Here is a 20,945-nt window from a genome sequence, read left to right on the forward strand (position 1 = left end):
CACTTTAAGCCCCTCTGGAAGAACACCAAACACAGCTGTTAGTGGATTAGGAGGGACTGTGACACCAAGGCTGTCTGAAAGGCATTTAAAAATCTTGGTCCAAAATGATATTAGTTTGGTGCAGGCCCAGAACATGTGACCCAGTGAGGCTGGAACTTGATTGCAGCGTTTGCAGGTTGGATCTTGCCCTGGAAACATTTTGGATAATTTTTAAGTGAGACAGATGTGCTTGATATATCTTTGGATGGATCTTTGAAAGGGAGGGACTGTAAAATGGTTTTATATATTCCAGAGATTCTGTCCAAGTCCTTGAAACTGAGGAGTATTTTTTCCAGCATAGAGGGAGGTGGGAGATGAGGGAAACTGGGCAGGTTCTGTTTATCAAAGTTTCTAATTTGAAGGTAGTGAAAGAAATGTGTTGCTGGAAAGTTAAATTTAGAATGTAATTGTTCGTAGGATGCAAAGACGTTGTCTATGTACAGATCTCCAAGTGATTTAATCCCAAATGTTTTCCAGACATTAAAAACTGCATATGTTTGCTATGGTTGAAAAAGGTGGTTCTCGTGCAGTGGTGCCACCGATAAAAGATTCTCTATCTTAAAATGTTTCCTACATTGGTTCCATATTCTGAGTGAGTGAAGCACTATTGGGTTATTAGTATATTGGCGATAATTTGCATTTATTGGGGCGCAAACCAAGGAATATAAAGATGAACTGCAGGACTCTATTTCTATTGCAGACCAAGCCTGCATATGTTCATTTATTTGTGTCAATGTCCAGGTTTTTCTATGCTAATAATAATAATAATAATAATAATAATAATAATAATACATTTTATTTATATAGCGTCTTTCCCATGCTCAAGGGACTTATGCTGTATGTTTGCTGCCCAGTAGTAAAATTGAAAGTTAGGTAGAGCCATGCCACCTTCTGCCTTTGGCCTTTGTAGGGTCGCTCTTTGGATACGTGGATGTTTTGAATTCCAAATAAATGTGGTTATGGTTGAATCTAATTTCTTAAAGAACGATTTATTGATGTATATTGGAATATTTTGAAATAAAAACAGAATCTTAGGGAGGATATTCATCTTAAAAATGTTAATTCTTCCAGCTAAAGTGAGATGATGGGTTGACCATCTATGCAAGTCTTGCTCGATTTTTTCCAGACAGCAAAATTTTGTTGATAAAGAGCTTTTGAATTAATTTGACTAAAAGCATGCTTTTCTTTTAGATAATACACTCTATGAGCCTTTTCAGTCTTTCTTTCGTACACAGCACAGCACTGAGACAGCTCTTCTCCGTGTAGTCAATGATCTTCTCCGGTCTGCAGATTGTGGTTCCCTTAATATTCTCTTCCTTCTTGACTTAAGTGCAGCATTTGACACTGTTAACCATGAAATCCTCCTGTCACGTCTCTCTGCTGTAGGCATCTCTGGCTTAGCCCTTCAATGGCTCACATCATATCTTTCTAATAGGCAACAGTTTGTCACACTCGGCCTATATAAATCCTCCACAGCACTAACAGAATTTCAAAAGATATCTGGTCTTAGAATTAATCTGAATAAAAGTATACTCTTTCCAGTGAATTCACAAGCATATAATATTAGATTAGACACCCTACCTTTTACCATAGCAGATCAGTTTAAATACCTAGGGGTAAATATCACAAGTAAACACAAAGCTCTTTATCAACAAAATTTTGGCATCTGTATGGAAAAAATTAAGCAAGACTTGCATAGATGGTCAACCCTTCATCTCACTCTAGCCGGTAGAATTAACGTTGTTAAGATGAATATCCTTCCTAAACTTCTCTTTTTATTTCAAAACATTCCAATATATATCAATAAATCGTTTTTTTTTTTTTTTTTGTTTTTTTGTTTTATTAATTTTCATTGTAATCATTCCATACAAACAGATCAATTTATAACCCAACAAATTTGAAAACAAATCAAACCCCACCCCTGAGAAGGAGAGCTTAGCTAAAGGAAAATTTCTTTAAGCTTTTTAATAAGGCAACATTAGACAAAAGAAGGGGAGAAGTAAATATCTATATAAATAAGAGATGGAGAAGGGAGTTAAATGCAATAATAGTTAATTCTCTTATTCTAAAATAATATTGATTAAATCCTGCCAAGTTTTGAAAAAATTTTGTACAGATCCTCTAACTGAAAATTTGATTTTTTCCAATTTCAAATAATATAAAACATCAGTTTCCCACTGACTTATAAGAGGAGAATTAGGATTCTTCCAATTTAACAAAATAAGTCTGCGTGCCAAGAGTGTAGTGAATGCAATCACCGTTTGCTTGTCCTTCTCCAATTCCAGTCCATCTGGAAGGACACCAAACACAGCTGTTAGTGGGTTAGGAGGGATTGTGATACCAAGGCTGTCTGAGAGGCACTTAAAAATTTTTGTCCAAAATGATGTTAGTTTGGTGCAGGCCCAGAACATGTGACCCAGTGAGGCAGGAGCTTGGTTGCAGCGCTCGCAGGTTGGATCCTGGCCTGGAAACATTTTGGACAGTTTTAAGCGAGACAGATGAGCTCGATATATAATTTTTAGTTGAATAATTCTATGCTTTGCGCATATAGAACTCAAGTGAATTCTCTGCTTTGCTACCTTCCACTCCTTTTCTGATATATTGATTAAGAGATCTTCTTCCCAATGTCCTCTTGGATCTTTGAAAGGTAGGGACTCTAATAAGATTTTATATATTGCGGAAATAGTGTTTGTTTCCTCGGAATTGAGCAGTATTTTTTCCAGCATTGTGGAGGGTGCAAGGTGGGGGAAATCGGGCAATTTCTGTTTAACAAAATTTCTAATTTGAAGATAGTAAAAGAAATGTGTAGCTGGGAGGTTACATTTTGAACGTAATTGTTCAAAAGATGTAAATATGTTGTCTATATAAAGATCTCTGAGCATTTTAATCCCAAAACTTTTCCAGGTATTAAAAACTGGATATACTTGCGAAGGTTGAAAGAGGTGGTTCCCTTGCAGAGGTGCCACTGATAAAAGATTTTCCATCTTAAAATGCTTCCTAATTTGGTTCCATATTCTGAGTGAGTAAAGCACAATTGGGTTATTAGTATATTTGCGATAACTTTCATTTATTGGAGAGCAGAGCAGGGAATATAAGGAAGTACTACAGGATTTTACTTCTATTGCAGACCAAGCCTGTGTATGTGCATTTATTTGTGTCCAGGTTTTTATGGCTTGTATGTTTGCTGCCCAGTAATAAAACTGAAAATTAGGTAAAGCCATGCCACCTTCTGCCTGAGGTCTTTGTAGGGTCGCTCTTCGGATACGTGGGTGTTTTGAGTTCCAAATGAATGAGGTTATTATTGAATCTAACTGTTTAAAAAAACGATTTATTGATATATATTGAAATGTTTTGAAATAAAAAGAGAAGTTTAGGGAGGATATTCATCTTAACAATGTTAATTCTTCCGGCTAGAGTGAGATGAAGGGTTGACCATCTATGCAAGTCTTGCTTAATTTTTTCCATACAGACGTCAAAATTTTGTTGATAAAGAGCTTTATGTTTACTTGTGATATTTACCCCTAGGTATTTAAACTGATCTGCTATGGTAAAAGGTAGGGTGTCTAATTTAATATTATATGCTTGTGAGTTCACTGGAAAGAGTATACTTTTATTCAGATTAATTCTAAGACCAGATATCTTTTGAAATTCTGTTAGTGCTGTTAAAACAGCAGGGACAGTGTTTTCTGGGTCCGATATATATAAGACCATATCATCTGCATATAGAGAAATTTTCTGTTCCAGTCCTTCTCTGACAATCCCCTTTATCTGATGAGAATTTCGGCAGTGAACCGCCAGTGGTTCAATAGCGATTGCAAACAACAGTGGCGACAAGGGACATCCTTGTCTGGTACCACGTTCTAGTTTAAAGTAGTCTGAGCAAATTTTATTAATACAAACTGAAGCTTCTGGACTGGTATACAGTAGTTTAATCCAAGCACAAATATTCGGGCCAAACCCAAATTTCTCCAATGCAGTGAAAAGGTAATTCCATTCGATCATGTCAAATGCCTTTTCTGCGTCTAATGATAGTAATATCTCTGGGGTGTTTGATTTTGCTGGTGAATATATAACATTAAACAAGCGTCGGAGATTTGAAGATAGATGTCGGCCTTTAATAAATCCAGTTTGATCTTGTGATATTACCGAGGGCAGCACTTTCTCCATCCTTCTAGCTAGGATTTTTGAGAGTATCTTAACATCATTATTCAGGAGTGAAATTGGTCTATATGATGCACATTGTAACAAGTCCTTATTTTGTTTAGGAAAGACGGTGATTAATGCTTGTCGAAATATTTGAGGTAGTATTTGGTGGTCTTTAGCTTCTGTAAATGTTATCAATAAGAGTGGAGCTAGCTGAGTGGAGAATTTCTTATAAAACTCTACGGGGTAACCATCAGGGCCTGATGATTTCCCGCTTTGTAGTGACTTTATAGCATCTAGTAATTCTGTTAGCGTTAGAGGTTTATCTAGTTCCTCAGCACTTAAAACATCTATTTGTGGTATTTGTGAATTATCCAGAAATGCATTAGATTGCGTGTTGTCTTCTTTGGGCTCAGTGGAATATAAAGACTTATAGTAATCTCTAAATGTGTGCATTATTTTATTATGGTCGATGATTTCTTCTCCATTCTTGTTGGTGATTACTGGTATTGCATTGTGAACTTCTTGTTTATGAATTTGTTGAGCTAAAAGCTTATTAGCTTTTTCTCCGTGTTCATAGTAATGCTGTCTAGACTTATAAATAAGTTGTTCAGTTTCTTTAGTTGTTAAGATGTTAAGTTCTGTATGCAGGGCCTGCCTTTTCCTGTGAAGAGCTTCACTTGGACGCCTGGCTTGTTCGTCATCTATTCTAGTAATTTCATTTCTTAGCTCTGACACTTTCTTGGTTTCTAATTTATTTCTATGGGAAAGATATGAAATAATCTGGCCTCTTAGGAAGGCCTTTAGAGTTTCCCAGAGTGTTCCTGCAGAAACCTCTGTGGACGTGTTTGTCTCTAGGAAGAAGCTGATTTGTTTGGATATAAATTCTGTGCAGTTCTCATCTGCCAATAAAAGAGGGTTAAGACGCCATCTGCGAGGTGAGTACGAGGGGCTTATTGATTTTAGCTCCAAGACTAGAGGGGCATGGTCAGAGATAACAATTGTGTCATATTTGCATGATTTAATTGTAGGCAGGAAATTATTATCTATAAAAAAATAATCAATTCTTGAGTAGCTATAATGCACTGGTGAGTAGAACGAATATGTTCTTGAGTTTGGGTTAAGAAACCTCCAGGGGTCTGATAAGTTGTGATCATTTAAAAACTGTGTAATTATCTTTGCAGTATTAGATGTCGTCCCCCCCTGTCACGGGAGTCCTATCTAAGAGTGGATTTAAAACACAATTAAAGTCCCCAGCCATTATAATTTTATGAGTGTTCACATTGGGAATGGATGCAAATAGATTTTGCATGAATTCCTTATCATCAACATTGGGTGCATAAACATTTATCAAAATCATTTTACTGTTATATAAGTTGCCCATGACCATCACATATCTCCCTTCAGGGTCCGACACTACCTCTGATGCTACAAATGGAACTGTTCTATGTATGAGAATTCCCACCCCTCTAGTTTTCTTTATAAAGCTAGAATGGAACATTTGGCCAGTCCAGTCTTTTTGTAATCTGAACTGATCCTTGGTTAGTAAGTGGGTCTCCTGTAAAAATACTATTTTAGCGTTTAAGCCTGTTAGGTGAGAGCATACTTTCTTTCTCTTTAATTCGTGATTCAGGCCTTTAACATTCCAGCTCACAAAGTTAACTGTCCCATCATGGAGACATTGATTCTGAGTTTTTAATGTCATTTTATAGTTTTAATTGGTAATATGGCAGTTTTAATCTTAGTTTCAAGATTCCCCAGGAGTTGTTGCATGTTAGCCTGTTGCTGCATTGATATTTATAATTATAAGGATTATAAGAATAGATTAGATATAACCTGCTCTCCTTCTCTCCCCCCTTTATCCCCCCACCCCCCCCATTTTGCCTCCCCAGATGAGGCTAGACCCCACTTCGCGATGTTCCAGTCCTCTGACATACGAAGAGACAGAGCACGTCCAAAACAAAACAAACCCCACCCTGCAGCGGCGTTACAGAATTAAAACAGAGATATCTTTTACAGTTAAATCCTTAATACTATCTGCCGAAAAAGTTCTCATTAACAATATTTAAGCTTGAAATAATCTTCAGCGCTTTTAAGTTAAGATATTAAGATTAAAAAAAAAAAAAAAAAAAAAAAAACAACCCTGGGAGTGATTTTAAAAACTAGTCTAGGATAAACCTGGTAATTCATACTGTAATAGTATAATGGTAATTGTATAAATAGTAGAACAAGCATTAAACCAAGGGTATGAAGTTAAACAGTCTACTTTAAGGTATAGTAAAATAAAAAAAAAAAAAAAAAAAAAAAAAAAAAAAAAAAGGAATAAAAAAATAAATAAATAAAACGAATCCTACTTTAATCACTTCCACATTTTCACACTCACGTCTATAACTCTATAACTCTGATTAAAACATAAACAAATAACATATAAAGTCCAGATTAAAAAAAAAAAAAAAAAGAAAATAAGAGATGTATAATTATAATACCAGTCTCTTTAAACATGGATCCAGCGATCAGATCATAGGTCTTTCCCGTGCCTTGATAGAATACGGCTCTTTAATTTTAATTAACTTTCAAAAAAGTTTCGGAAACAGCTTCTTTAATTCTTTTTCAGCTTCTTCTTTGCTGAAGAAGATATAATGTCGATCTTGAACTTCCACTTTCTGTTTGGCAGGATACAAGAGGCTGTATTTGATATCGGCTTCCCGTAGCATCCTTTTAATGTTGTTGTAGGATCTGCGTTTTGCAGCTGTTGATGGTGAGAAGTCGGGAAAAATACGAATAAGATTATTTTCGAATATAATCTCTTGCTTGTGTCTGAGAAGTGCCATCACATCACGCTTACATCTTAGTCGTTCGAAGCGGACAATAAAAGACCTAGATTTAAAGGCGCTTGGTATCTTTGTGCGATAAGCCGTGGCTATCTCATTGTCGAGTTTAAAGTCATCTCCAATTATTTTAGACAGTAATTCTATTGCAAATTTCACTGGGCTTGAGCTTTCTCGTTTCTCAGGTATACCCTCAATTCTTATATTATTTCTTCTGCACCCATCCTCCAGGGCTGCAAGTCTGTCTCCAAGTTTTTTGTATTCCAAGTTCGCAGCTGTGGCTTTTTCATCGGCGTTAGATGCCATTTGTTCCGCTGTTTCCACTCGAGCCGTGAGTCCCTGCTTAACGTCTTCCAGCTGATCTGAAACGTCATTAATATGATCATCAAGCCTTTTCAGTTTGGAGTTAGTTTCTTCAATGTGTTCCACTAATTTCTCCAACATGCCTTTAAAGTTCACGTCGAAACGTTCAAATAGACGCGTTTCCTTATCTTTGTTATCCTTCTTAAGCTCAGTGGCCACCTTCTTAAGATCATTTGTGTTATCTTTCTTAAGCTCAATCATGGCCGTAACCATGGCAGTGGCCAGTGTAGTGTTCATCTCTTTCTGTGTAGCTATCTGTGTAGCGATCATCTCTTTCAGTTCGGACAGTTCGCTTCTGCTTTCGTGCTCCGCAAGTGAAAATGCAGCTCCTGTTACAGGCTCGCGATGAGTAGATGAGAGCACGTCCTGCAGAGCCCTTTCTAGTCTCGAATGATCCTCAGAAATCGGCGATCCCTCGCGACCTGTATCACTTGCGCCTTCGCTCCCATTTTCACTCTCGACTGGAGACGATACAATGGAGCGGGGCCCCAGGAATTCTGCGCACTCTTCTGCCTGTTCCAGGTCAGTCTCCGTAATGCCATACCTTACACTTGCACTCAGGCCAGAAGTCTGTCCGGACTTCGATGCAGCTTTAAGTTTCTTTTCCGGTTCTTTCTGACTTTTCTTCTTGTTACTCATGCTTGTATATTGTAGTGGAAGTTCCTTGGTCGGGTTAAATACAGGATACCTCAAAATAATATAAAATATGTGGGAAAATAAAGCCGCTGCTAGCGGAGCTCTGCTTCAGACGTCCATCTCCTATAAACGGACGAAACCAACTGGTTCAATAAATCGTTTTTTAAACAGTTAGATTCAACAATAACCTCATTCATTTGGAACTCAAAACACCCACGTATCCGAAGAGCGACCCTACAGAGACCTCAGGCAGAAGGTGGCATGGCTTTACCTAATTTTCAGTTTTATTACTGGGCAGCAAACATACAAGCGATAAAAACCTGGACACAAGTAAATGAACATACACAGGCTTAGTCCGCAATAGAAGTAAAATCCTGTAGTATTTCTTTATATTCCCTGCTCTGCTCTCCAATAAATGAAAGCTATCGCAAATATACTAATAACCCAATTGTGCTATACTCACTCAGAATATGGAACCAAATTAGAAGGCATTTTAAGATGGAAAATCTTTTATCAGTGGCACCTCTGCAAGGGAACCACCTCTTTCAACCTTCGCAAGTATATCCAGTTTTTAATACCTGGAAAAGTTTTGGGATTAAAATGCTCAGAGATCTTTATATAGACAACATATTTACATCTTTTGAACAATTACGTTCAAAATTCAACCTCCCAGCTACACATTTCTTTTACTATCTTCAAATTAGAAATTTTGTTAAACAGAAATTGCCCGATTTCCCCCACCTTGCACCCTCCACAATGCTGGAAAAAAATACTGCTCAATTTCGAGGAAATAAACACTATTTCCGCAATATATAAAATCTTATTAGAGTCCCTACCTTTCAAAGATCCAAGAGGACATTGGGAAGAAGATCTCTTAATCAATATATCAGAAAAGGAGTGGAAGGTAGCAAAGCAGAGAATTCACTCGAGTTCTATATGCGCAAAGCATAGAATTATTCAACTAAAAATTATATATCGAGCTCATCTGTCTCGCTTAAAACTGTCCAAAATGTTTCCAGGGCAGGATCCAACCTGCGAACGCTGCAACCAAGCTCCTGCCTCACTGAGTCACATGTTCTGGGCCTGCACCAAACTAACATCATTTTGGACAAAAATTTTTAAGTGCCTTTCAGACAGCCTTGGTATCACAATCCCTCCTAACCCATTAACAGCTGTGTTCGGTGTTCTTACAAATGGACTTGAATTGGAGAAGGACAAGCAAACGGTGATTGCATTCACTACACTTTTGGCACGCAGACTTATTTGTTAAATTGGAAGAATCCTAATTCTCCTCTTATAAGTCAGTGGGAAACCGATGTTTTATATTATTTGAAATTGGAAAAAATCAACCATCTCTTATTTACATATATATTTACTTCTCCCTTTCTTTTGTTTAATGTTGCCTTATTAAAAAGCCTTAAGCAATTTTCCTTTAGCTAAGCTCTCCTTCTCAGGGGTGGGGTTTGATTTGTCTTCAATTTTGTTGGGTTATAAATTGATCTGTTTGTATGGAATGATTACAATGAAAATTAATAAAATAAAAATATAAAAAAAAATAAATACATAAATCCTTCACCTCACCTATGTCGCATGGAGTCCCTCAGGGTTCAGTCCTTGGGCCATTACTTTTTCTGCATCCTTCCTTTGGGTCAGATTATTCACAGACATGGCCTTAACTTTGACTGTTATGCAGACAACATACAATTATATCTTAGTACAGACTCCCCTATAGATTCAACTCCCAGCACACTCACGGAATGCATCACTGATCTTAAGCTATGGTTGGAAAATAACTTTCTCAAACTTAATGCCAATAAAACTGAATTGTTACTGGTAGGTCCAAAATCCTAACTTTCTAAGGCATCCAATTTCTCTATTTCTGTTGATGGTACACAGAAATCTTGATGTTTTGTTTGATTCATCACTTAACTTTGAGCTACACATTAAGTCTCTTTCTAAAATTTCATTCTGTCATTTCCGTAACATTGCCCTCCTCCGTCCATTTCTGTCCTTTAATGATGCTCAAACTCTGGTTCATTGTTTCATAATGTCTTGTATTGTTTACTGTAATTCCCTCTTCATTGGCCTCCCTGCAAAATCTATACAGAAGCTATAGTACATTTAGAACTCCGCAGCCAGAGCCTTCACTCACACAAAGGGTTTTGCTTACATCTCCCCTGTTCTCTCCCAGCTTCACTGGTTACCGGTTCCATCAAGGATTAAATTCAAGATTCTGCTTCTCACCTTCAAAGCCCTACATAACCTTGCCCCCCTCTACCTCACTCAGCTACTAGCTCCTTACACTCCTTGTCGCTCTCTCAGGTCCTCGAGCAGTAATCTCCTTACTGTCCCACACACCAGACTCTCCACCTTAGGAGGCAGGTCCTTCAGTGCTATAGCCCCTCAACTCTGGAACTCTCTCTTTCGAGATTGCTCCTGTTTCTGCATTTTTAAGACACAACTGAAAACTTTCCTCTTCTACGAACATTTGTTATCTGTGTAATTTTTTTTTTTTTTAATACTCTGTATGTAAAGCGACCTTGGGTTTGTGAAAGGCACTCAATAAATGTAACTCTATCTATCTATCTTATTATTATTATTATTATTAATTTATTTATTTTTACTAGCTTTAAGTTTTACTCCGTTGGCCATGCTCTCTTTCTCAGGGGTGGGGGTTGATTTGTTTTCAATCCTATTTTTTGTAAAAACTGACTATTTGTATGGAATGATGACAATAAAATCAATAAAATAAAAAAAGATAATATACTTGTAATCCCTGCCATTTTAGATAGATAGATAGATAGATAGATAGATAGATAGATAGATACTTTATTAATCCCAAGGGGAAATTCACATACTCCAGCAGCACCTAATCTAAAATTGTACTTAATTCATTCTCCACATTTTATTCCACCTTAACGAGAAAAGGTGGAGTAACCTTTTTAGACCAAAAACTTCAATAAACAGGTTTTTTCGTGAGACACATGAAAGCTTTAAAGTATGGATGTATGCAAAAGCTACTTTAAACTAATTTATGAAAAACTGGACCAACCTGCTTAATGATAGTAAATGAACCTACGCAACATAGAGCCAGTTTATGAGATAAAAGTCTTGGACATCTCACATTATGAGCCTTACCGTCTGTCCAACTTTAAAGACAAGTACCTGCTGTCAACAGATTCCTCCAAACCAGAATCAGCTTTCCACTGGTAGTTCATGTGACTAGCAATGGGGTGGAGGGGACATTGTCAAAACAAAATGGCAGTGCCCCTAAAAGTAAATAATGTTATTAATAAATAAAAATATGTAATGAATATGTAAAACCTCAGAATTAATAAAACCAAAGCTATGCTGAAATATGCAGGACAGGACAGAGGTGGCTTTAAACCTTCTCACAAGCCCAGGAATCACTGCCATGGTCAGTGATTGCACAAATTTTTCTTAAGGCTAACACTCAGTCTCACAGCCGATGTTGATTGTTCTATAAAGTCTCTATCACAGCCCTCTAGTTGTGTGACATGAATCTGAGCTATGCATGTTTAGACGTCATTTCCTTCTTGTTTGGCTTGTGCCGCATATGTTTTCATTACTGTTACTTTTAACATTATTGTTGTGACATCATTTTGGATAGTATTTACTGTGATCACTGCCATTGTTTGTACGGCCGTATCCATGTTGTTCATTGTAGTAATAGTTTTGAAAATTGTGATTGCACATTAAAATGAAACAATGTGTGCTTGTAATTTATTTAGATTTTTTAAAATTTTAATATTAAAATAATCTGTGTCCATAATTTCCCATAATTTAGGGTTTCCTTTTTTCCTTTGACCACAGTTTATGACTAATGTTTTTGACTTGTGATAACCTGTATTTTTGCCTTTCTGCTATTTTTGTTTTTCCTTAACTACCATTTTGACCTTCTCTTGTGGTGTAGAATTTGTCTGCTGGTCATTTCTTGCTTTTTTTCCAACCACCTTGCTGCACTTGTGTGCTTTGACCAAATCACTGCAGTCATTAGGTGTTGCATTGTCTCCATATGGGCCCAATGGGTACTGCCCACAATGTTTCTGATGCCTATGTATGTTTCTGTTTTGCAATCAAAACTGAAGCCCGAGCGCACTGCTTTGCCCAGGGGTCTATGATACTGTTAAGACGGCCCTGGGCCCTGATGCGGTTTCATATTTTAGAATCAAGCCATTTTTATTACGGTAGTTCTAGCATTTTCCATATATTGATTAAAGTCTGGTTATACCCACTGAAATCTCAGAGCACTGCTCAGGTACCTAATGGAGCTTATATCCTGGCTTGGCTTTACTGCAATCAAACTATTAGTCAGTTATGCAGGATAATATCCATTTCTCGTTATTAAACATGCTTCTTCCCAATTACAGTTTTCCATTTGACAATAATTCTACTTTGGTGGAGAACCAAACAAGATCTATTAAGTCACCCAAATCATTAATGATCTTTGATGCTGGATGGGTGTTTTAAATGAATTTGAAATACTCAGTGTTGAAACCAAAACCCATTTTTTGCCCTAAGGTTTACCACAAAGATTGAATTATATTTTAACACATTCTTTAAGCCCTTCTTTTCTACTTCATCTTGGATTTTTGAACTTTGAAAGTGGTATCACGTGGTAGGTATTTTTTTGTGGTAATATTGCATGGATATTAGGATCAGTGGTTGATATATCTAAAAAATACTGCAGCTGAATTTACTTGATCCTGGTTGCTTAGGGTACATGACAGCACAATATGTGCTTAATAGAATTGGTAGCAGAGATAGTTCTATTACAACATAAATATTAATAATTTAAACATTACAGCAGTTTTCTTGTGTTGGAATAAGGCATGAGCTTCAGCTGTTACCCTCTCCATTTTATGTATGGTGTAATCCTGACTCCGCCCATCTGCCTTTGTTGCCTGGAGACTCCAATTATGTAACAATTAAGTAATGGAAGGGGCAAACAAACAAATCTGAAGCACTGACACTGTTCCTTGCTCTCACCTTCCACTATCATACCTTTCTGAGTGTTGTGTAGTGCTTGTTATGAGTTTTTAGTATTTAGATACTGAGATGGCCTTTTTGGATGTTTCCATTTCTTTAAAAACAAATCTGAGAATTTGGACCGTGAAGGTTTTGTGAATGTCATTGCCTAGCACTGAGAGATGCTGCTCATAGAAAGGGTTGTAGACAATTGAGTGAAATTTGGAAGTTGAGGAGAAAATGAAAAAGGAAAAGACAAACCAAGGATTTCTCAACTATATTAACTACTGTGCAGTTGCTGACTCCTTTGAGCATATGCTTTTGGGATGTAATTATCTTACTGTCCTCTCAGTAATGGCAGCATTCAGTCATCAAATAATTATTGGATGACCCCTAAATATTTCCGGAGTAAATGCAAGTATTGATGCAATTGTTTTAATTACTGGAGAGTGATTTTAAAGTTTACAGCTTAGTATGAATCCATGCATAGTTTTTATATATCAATAGTCGCATCACCTTTGACAATTTTATTTAATTATTTTACAATAAGAGCGTTGGGTATTTAAAATTTCTTTAAAAATTTTGGAAGTGGCAAATGACAATAGTAAAATAAAATTGGAACTACAAATCAGTGCTTGGTTTCAAACTTGGATCTGAGTGTGACAAAACAAAACACCTTTAAAGAATAGAAACCTAGATGGTGCTTATTCGTTTTGCTTTGATTTATTTTCATTCAATTGACGTTGCTATTAAATGGAATTTCAAGCAGAGGTACCCCGTCCCTTAAAACTTCTGGTTCAATTTTTCTTAAAATATACAGTGTATACACACACACAAATTTATATTATATATATATATATATATGGAAGAGAAGGTCTGTGATATGGTTTGCATATTTGCAGCTGGAGATCCACAAAGGGAGAAACTGAATCACATATCATAAAGTAGTTTTTATTCCTGAGTTTCATCAGAGGATAATGTTTAGACTTACAAGAATCAAAGGCAATATTTAGCAAAAATTACATAGTGGGGGGGGGGGGGGGCTAAGTCAGTGTGAACAGGGGGGGTTATTGGTTGTAAAGATTTTATTTATTATGAACATGTTCTTCTTAAGTTTGCATATGCTGGATTTATGTCCACATGTCTGTTGATGGCGCTCTCATTTGATTCGGCCAGTTCTCTGGCACTTTTAGTACTGGCCTTAAATCTTACTTGTCCCAGTTAAATGTATGTCCTGTTGATTTGGTATGTGTGTAGACCAGTGACCGTGAGTCCTTTCTTCTGACAGTGTTGCGATGTTCATGTATTCGTGTTGCAATTCTTTTTGATGTTTGTCCTATGTATACCGCTGGCCTCCCCCACCACCCCCCCACTCCACGTAATGTTTTGCTATATATTGCCTTTGATTCTTGTAAGTCTAAGCATTATCCTCTGATGAAAGCCCTGAATAAAAACTACTTTATGATACGTGATTCAGTTTCTCCCTTTGTGGATCTCCAGCTGCAAAATATATATATATATATATATATATATATATATATATATATATATATATATATATATATATATATATATACACACACACAGTATATATACTGTATATACAGTATATATATATATATATATATATATATATATATATATATATATACACAGTATATATATATATATATATATATATATATATATATATATATATATATAAGGGTTTGGAAATGGATGGATATGTACAGTATACAGTATATATATTTGAATGGGGAAAGTTTATGTATGTATTATTTATATAAAAAACTTGCACTACTTACATTTGAACCCCAGTCACTAGACATTATGAAACACTGCACTAATGGATTATATTATTGTTAGATCCCTCAAGACTGATTTTTGTTCTTTTTCTACCAGTAAATCGATTAATTCATGCATGTTTGTTAGCTGTAGTATAGCATTGCTGCTCATTGCTTTAAAATGTTAAATTAAAAACGTGCCTATCCTTTCTTTTTATTTTCTATACTAGTAAAGAGAGCAGTCTGGTCACTTGATACTGTTTATGATGGGTAATAGTCCTGTGACACTGATATTCCTACAAGAGGATTTGATTCATTTTTCATTTCTAATAAATGTGGGTAATTATAATTCACTAATTAAAAAAGCATTTGTTTTACATAGTGAAAATAAAGAATTTTTAGCAGACAGAGATGTACTGAGCAGAACAATGTTAAATCAGACATATTCACTTGCTTCAGTTCAATATTAAGTGACTGCTTTGGAAATATTTAGAAAAGAAAAACGAATTAGGTTGAATTGAAGCAAATTTGTTTATCATATACAACAGATTAATGGATATGAATTTCTTACAAGCTGAATATACACCAACTTTTGATATTTTCCTCATAAAAGCAAAATTTTGAAGATTTTTTAAATTGAATTCAATAAAAATGTGAAATAAAAGCACATAAAACATTTTCACAGTTCAGAGTTCTGTAAGTAAATATAAGTCTAAGTTTTTTTTTTTTTTTTTTTAATAGTAGGGAAGAATAGAAAGCAGCAGAGTAAATATGCTCCCTGGACTGAATTATAGAACTGTAAATTAAAAAGCAATAACGTTGGCTGAATCTGGTGAAAACAGATTCATTTCTTAAATATAAAATGGTTAAAAAATGAAGGACATATTCTAATTTACATTTAGTAGATCAGACTTTGTTGTAGTTTCTGCCTAACAAACAATGAGACATATTTAACTAAACCTGAAACAGTACTTTAGTTTTTATAAAAATTCTGTATCACTTTATACAATAGTTAAAGATTGCGTATGCCAAAATCAACTCCAATTGAAATAAACATGACGCAAGAGGTTCAGTGGAAAATATTGTAGCACAGATGGCCAGTTAAACACAGACTGACAGCCAGTGGAAAACTTTATTAAACATGTTTGAATGGGAGAAACTAATCTTTCAAGGAGTGGACAATAAATTACATGAAAAAGAAATACAATATTGTATCTGCCTCATCTTGCTGTGTCCCAAACAAAACAAATCTGCAAAGAAGAATTGCGAACGTCAGCTGTTTTTTTCTGTAAAAGATGAAATTTGGAGTTCCCCAAGGCAGTATAAAATAAATCAGACACATCTGTGAATATTTAGACTGTGATTTAACTTCAAGTGTTTACCCTTTGAGTGTTAAAAAATATTCTCTAAAAATTGTTCAAATTGTATATTGTAGGATCGTTCTCACCAGTAAATTTGCTATACAGTATAAATAGTCAACTCCTTGGTCGACCCGAGCAACTGGCTTCAGATAGAAATCTATTCAGAAGAGTCAAGCAGTTTACAGCACAATGACTGTGATTCCTACACACATCTGTCAATACTTATATTGCTTATTGAGACTTTATTGTCCTTTAAGACTAACAAATGCTCACATAGTGCAGTGTCAGCCAGCTGTGATTACAATGGGAGGTTACAATATGACAATTACAATGGGATAACATGAACTGCAAATGTGATGAGATGCCAGTTGACACTTCCTTATGTTCATAAATCATGCAAGAAATGCATTATCTACCCTTTTATGAAGAAAACCATTGATTAAAAGAATACTCTAATGTTCTCAAGGGAATGATCATAAAAGCCCAGCTTAGATTTTGTTATTTTTGGCATCTTGACCTTCCATACTTGTACGGGATGGCTACACATATGGAAAACAATGTGGGTATGGGCTGCTAAATAGATTGAATCTGTTTGATAAGAAAGTTGGATGAGATTCTTATAAGCAAAGTGATACAGCAGCTAATTTTAAAAATAATGAAATTGAAAATAGAGAGAATTTAATAAAGTGGTTCAGGTAAGGTGAGAAGTGAATAAGCCACCCTGAACCTTGTTACAGCCCTCCTTATTTTTGTCAATAATTTAATTGAATAATTTAGACACGTGCAGTTGATGGAATCAAAATAAACATGACAGTTGGATTCTCAGGCTGTGCTATGGCCTATAAACTTATGAAGCCACATATTTTCACTAGAAAAACATTGTAAAGAGATCACCTGCCTGTGAGCATGTCCAGAAGCAAAGGGGTAAGTTTCTGTTTCCAAGGTGGAAATTAAAGATGAAGCCAGGAAAGGGGAATCACTTTACTGGCCAGGGACCACTAAGGCCACAAAACAGTGCTATCTCCAAACTGACCAGAGTTGACTTGTACCAGATACCTGTACCATGAATGGAAATAGGATTTGCTTTACAGACGAAATTTCAAAATATCCCCCTGAAGCTTCACTAGAGCTACCAAACCAGAACTTGATTGACACGAAGGCCAAGAATGCTTATACCTTAATTTGCTGGCAACCCATTTACAGAGGACAAGGTAACAGTGTTCTGTTTAAGTGGAGTTCTGAGATGACACCATATTCATGATATAGGGATGTGCCAGTGTACAACAAAAAAGCCCAGAGTGCCAGTTGATATGGGCAATATGAATATACACAGACACACCAATAAATGCTACGTAAGGTATTTATAGATATGGTGAAGACACCTAGTTGAGCTATAAAATTAAACAAAGATGAATGCCCACTCACTGTCTCAAGGTACTTTTCCCCAAAATCCGTCCTTTAATAAACTTTTTGCCTATGGCCACACTCATTTATCACTTTCTAGTGTTAATTGTACTACGGCCATAAGAGGATAAGGGCAATGTAAATGAAATTGTTAGCTTGGCTATCATGCAGCACTCTTTAGGGTATCATTACATTCTCTGTACTTGTGGTTTGGTATCTAACCAGTGGAAACCAATACCAGGAAGTGAAGGCGAATCAGTGACCACTTCTGCAAGTGTGGTCAGTTGATGCAAGCGTGACAGAAAGACATTTTAGAACAAGAAAGGGTATAGCTATGGAAATCCGTGTTAAAAAAAAAAATAGACATAATAGACTGATGAGATGAAACACTGGTAGCATATGAAAGTAGAGGCCATATTCAGACTGGTCTCTTCCTAATATTTGGACATACACCAATTAGTTCAACAGTAGGTTTTGTGAGGATCTCCAATACTACTGGACTATAAAAGAGGAAGTCGTTCATACTTTCAATTAACAGACTGATGTCTGACCCAAAGATGTTCCAATGGCCAAAGGCACAAAGTGGATTGTGGTCAGAAGCAGTTAATGAGAGGTACAGAGAAAGAAAGATTTACAAAATGATCATTCTTGATTTAGGGAGACACAGTGGTAGTGCTGCCGCCTCACAGTAATCAGGGTTCACGCTCCAGGTCCTCCCAGTATGGAGTGTGCCTGATCTCTCCATGTTTGCATGTGTTTCCTCTGTGTGCTGCGGTTTCCACCCACAGTGAAAAGACATGCAAGTTAGGTGGATTGGTGATACTAAATTGGCCCTAGTGTGTGATTGGGTGTGTGTATGTGTTGGGTTTGTTCACACCTTGTGCCCTATGCAAGCTGGGATAGGCTCCATCACCCCCCATGACCCTGTTCAGGACTAAATGTTTTAGAAAATGACTGACTGAAATTCTTCCTTTAAATGGAAGAGTAGAGTAAAGAAAAAAGAGAAAAGCATGTTGACATTTAGAATAGGGAATATCTCGCTTTCATGTATTAGTCAGCTGTTTTTAGTAGACCATAACTAACAATTTCCTTGGCATTAATAAGAAAAAGCAAGAGTGACACTTCAGAGTAAGGTCTTCTATAGTGCATCTACTGTATGTTGTTTCTGTTATTTAGCATTAAGTGACTAAAAGACGCATCATATCAAGTTTTAAAGCCTCTGTTCACAACTGTTATGGAAGAGTGTTTGTTGGGTGGCGGAGACAAGACATCTGGGTAAAAAAGTTAAAATATTGCCTTCAGGAGACAGGATTATTGTGACAAGATGAAAATCCCTTCCATTTGGTTTCACTTTATGAATGTAAACTCCATCTACTGCTTTTCTCAGGGACCACTGGGATAAGAAGGAATCAGAACAGGAATGGAATAATAGTAACAAACAGAGGAAATGTCAAGGTGAAGGAGTAGCCTGGAACCAAATGCTCTTATGTCTTCCATCTCACTCAAGTGGCTCACTTATTACATGTTTTGCTCACAACAGAATCTCAAAAAAAATGGCTGATAAACATGGTCATTAAATAAGGGATGGGGGTTACAGTGTCCTTGTTAAGGGACAACACATCCAACACCCAGAAAGTGGTTTTCTGATCAAGACAAGAAATAAAGACAGAAGGATGAGAAGATACAGGTTAGGCTGAGGAAGGGTGGCGTTTCGTGCTTGACCAGACTAACACATGGCATTTGTATATTTAGTCAGTCAATAAGGAATAGACGTTTAGTGGCAGCAGAAGAAGAATAGGTGAGCCCACTGTCAAGAAACCCAGAAACCCTGGCCCTTTAAATGTGTCTTTGCAATGCAGAGATACCAACAGGTATCAATGAGGGGAATTTAATGAATACACCTTAAAGAATACATTTACTCTCTTATAGGAAGAAAATGTGAAAAGACACCAAAAGCAACAATGACAAGGAAATAGCCTTGGAGTGAAAAAGAAACACAAAAAACTGTTGAAATGGCAGTGAGATTTTCCACCTTAGTCCATTTATTAGGGAGATTATTACATGTCATACATAGTAATGCACATAAACAGCTTAGCTGTATGTACTTTCAGATTTGTACCCTTTTCCTTTCACCTACGAATGTTTCATTTTTCAAAACTTCTGCGGTTTCTGAGTCAGCGTTATGCTTAAGGGGCGCGGCAAGGGCACACCTTGTGGCAACATATAACCTTTAAATAGCTTTAAATAATTAAGGAAACAGAGTCTTAATATTCAATGAAGTCTCGAAATGCTCAAAGCATGCCTACAAACATAAGAAATGGTGTATATTGTAGTCCCTACTTGAATTTAATTCCTGTAAGCCATACTGTATTTCATTAACTGCACAATCAGCAACAATGCCAGTCTACTACTTGTCACCCCAATAGCTGTTTCGTTTATTTGCAGGTTAGATTGCAGCTTTTAACATTCATCAAAAGTTGATCCCAAGTAAGCACACAAGAATAAAACAATTTTATGCCGCACAGTGGGGAATTACATGAAAAGAAGGGCAAGTCATCTTATTCATTGACTAAAAACTGCAGTTGACTTTAGGGTCCAAGTGGAGAGTTTTGGAATCAGGATGTTCCTGAGCAAGGCAACCTGCAAAAAGAGTAATTGAGTGAAGCCAGGAAATCTCCAGTAACAGTTCAGCTGCACCTATGATTGGAAGGCCTCATCACGAAAGTGCGCTACTTCAACTTAGAAGCTGTCCCATCTGCAGAGTCGAGGGAGTCTCCTACCTATATGGCTCACCAAGGTGGGCCAGCATCTTTGTAACCTGAATGTCACAACTGGTGGGCAGTGCTTAGCCAGATGTGATGCCACAAAGCGAACTGCTGGACTGAGAAACCCCCATTGGCAGTTAAAGAATAAGTGTACATGTTAGTGTCTTGTCTGATGGTGGTTCCTGCCTTATACCTAAACCTGCCAGGATAGTCTCCATCTCTCTTTCATAAACTAGATGAAATCATTCACTCCTAAATCCATTATTAAACCATTTAATTATGCTGACTGCAACTATCCAGGCCATATTTCAACTGAACACATGTATTTTTTGTATCAGAGATTTTTATGATTGAATAGCACCATCATGTGAAGCACGTTTAAAGCATCAAACAACTCTGTGCTTTTGCTTCTGATTCTGGGTTTAGTCAGTTGGTGAAGTTTCAGTCAGCATTTTACCACAATGTAAACAAAACATTTACATTGAAAGACTCTTTTCAAGGCAAATACCCACATTCTATGTTAACATATTTATGTTTCCATCCACTTTAATAAAATCCCTATGTGTGTCCAGGTGTCCGTGTGTGTGTGTCTTCTGGTGAAGTGCGCATGCGCGGGGCACTGTGCGATATTAC

The 20,945-nt window shown here is 36.5% G+C and overlaps 1 protein-coding gene across 23 annotated transcripts in view; it reads right to left on the reverse strand.

The window, feature by feature from the left end:
• LOC114645325 (uncharacterized) overlaps window positions 1-20,945 on the reverse strand; it is a 239,951-nt gene that overhangs the window by 182,035 nt on the left and 36,971 nt on the right. The window lies entirely within an intron of this gene.

The sequence above is a fragment of the Erpetoichthys calabaricus genome, chromosome 2 (genome assembly GCF_900747795.2).
Source record: "Erpetoichthys calabaricus chromosome 2, fErpCal1.3, whole genome shotgun sequence".
In the NCBI taxonomy this organism is placed as follows: Eukaryota; Metazoa; Chordata; class Cladistia; order Polypteriformes; family Polypteridae; genus Erpetoichthys; species Erpetoichthys calabaricus.